Consider the following 2,500-nt stretch of genomic DNA (forward strand, 5'->3'; position numbering starts at 1 on the left):
GTCGGCTATAGAGTTTGAGGAAAGAACGAAATAGAAACGAGAGAAATTCACATAGCGCGGGGTTGTTATTGTTACAGCTGTCTGGAGCTATAGTCTCTCTCTCCCTCTCTCTCCCTCTCTCTCTCCTGTTCACTTCCAGCTCGCATGGAAGAGCTTCCAGGTTATTTCAGCTGACCGACGGTGTGTGTGTGTGTGTGTGTGTGTGTGTGTGTGTGTGTGTGTGTGTGTGTGTGTGTGTGTGTGTGTGTGTGTGTGTGTGTGTGTGTGTGTGTGTGTGTGTGTGTGTGTGTGTGTACTGTGGACAGAGGAATGTCCTGCCCACTTTTATGACTTTGTTTCCCTTCTCATTTCCTCCCTCCGGCGGGCGGGCTGATGGTGTTGTTTTTGCGGCCGCCGGGGAGAGCTGGCCAGCCGGATAGGACACCTTCCAACACCCCCCCCCCCCCCCCCACACACACACACACACACACACACACACACACACCCTCCACACATCTGCGGGCATCTCTCCTCTCCTCTTCTCTTTGGTCTCCAATTTGTTGCTGTCTCGAATATCAAACATCCAGACAAGTCATTCATTCCAAACACACACACGCACGCACACACACACACACACACACACACACACACACACACACACACACACACACACACACACACACACACACACACACACACACACACACGCTCACCTGCTGAGTTATGCATGTTGTTGTTTACCAGCTTCACAATAGCATAGTGCACCAAACACTGACACACAATTCATACACACACTGACACACACACCGGTGTGCTGAACTCACGGTCCAACAAAGACAGATTATGTTCTAAAATAAATTTGACGAATAAATAAATAGCCTATAGACTAACTTACACTAAAACATTAACCAAATAAATGAATATAAAATAAATATATAAAAAGTGAAAAGTGAAATATATAATGAAAAGTAAAACAAATTAATATAAATGAATACATAAGTAAGTACAATTAAAATAACAATGCTAATTATTATTATTATTGTTGTTGTTGTTGTTATTATTATTATTATTATTATTATTGTTGTTGTTGTTGTTGTTGTTATTGGTGTTGTTGTCGTTTGTTGTTATTATTATTATTATTATTATTATTATTATTATTATTATTATTATTATTATTATTATTATTATTATTATTGTTATTACATCATCATTACTATATTATTACTCCTACTCCACTACTACTACTACTACTACTACTACTACTACTACTTCTACTTACTAGTACCATAGTAGCAATATAGGCAAATCGACCGTTTCAACATACTATTCTAAATTGCCTATATTTCCTGTTGCAGTGTTTGCTAATAACTGGCAGGGAATAAACTATAGGGCAAACTGTTCTCTACAACAGAATCCCAGTGGACCCATGTTTAGTATTTCTCTTCTTGTCGTCTTGTATGAGTGAGTCAGTTATCTGTGCACCAGCTCAGAAAGACAGCCGAGCATACTGCACAGGAAATAGCCCTAAAAAGTGACAAAATAAGAGAAAATAAAAGTAATGCACACATAATGAAATATTATACTCTGAGTGAATAAAAAAAACAAGATATATATTTTTTAATGTTCACTGCGGAATGACGCATTATATTTGTTATCACCCTCATCGCATGCATTATATCTACAAGTCGTCCCGCATAGCCGTACTTATTGCAGCTTTAGATAGCCTGTTTGAGCATAGATCTTCAATAATGAACTGTTAATAATGTTAATAATGAACAGAAAAACACCATTCACAGTCAAGTCTCACTTTTATTTTATTAAAACTTTGAAAGACATTTTGCTCAAACAGAGAAAACAGAAAAACAATACTGAATATTATTGGCTGTGAGTATCTTATCCGCTGGTCCTGCAGTTTGAATGAACAGCTTTTAAATTATAGCTATCCAATGAATATTGCAGACATGTTTAAAGGTACAGACATATTCTGATGATGAAATATTTCAGAGGAGCGCTGATTTATTGAGTCTGTCTCGCCTGTGCTTCAGGCGAGTGGAGCCACAAAACACTCAATCACTTTTCACTGATCTCACTTCTGAGGAAACAAGAACCCATGTCACATTAGTATTATTTGGCAGATTATTATCATCAGAAACACCAAACACAGCAAACAACCCACACACTAACACACTGTACTGAAGATAGAGTTACCTTATATGTTACATTACACATTATAACACAATTATAACACAATAGTTACATTATAACACTGTTAAATGATTGTAACACTGTTACATGATTAGAACACTCTCTTATATACAATGCTATATAATTATATTATACATTATTAGCTACATTATAATGCTTGGTTATAGCTACATTATACCATTCTATGCACATTATAACAATCAGTTACAATATAATACATTATAACACTCGGTTACACTACAATGTGTTATGACTACATAATGACTACATAACTAACTACATAACTGACTACATAGTTACATCATAGCGCTTACTT

General features: G+C 36.6%; 1 protein-coding gene across 1 annotated transcript in view; it reads left to right on the forward strand.

Annotated features, from left to right (window-relative positions):
- Positions 1–2,500, forward strand: part of LOC310787913 (homeobox protein Hox-B9a-like) — a gene marked incomplete at both ends in the record, with an annotated part of 16,168 nt that overhangs the window by 6,725 nt on the left and 6,943 nt on the right.

The sequence above is a fragment of the Poromitra crassiceps genome (assembly GCF_964638095.1).
Source record: "Poromitra crassiceps genome assembly, chromosome: 13".
Classification (NCBI taxonomy): domain Eukaryota; kingdom Metazoa; phylum Chordata; class Actinopteri; order Beryciformes; family Melamphaidae; genus Poromitra; species Poromitra crassiceps.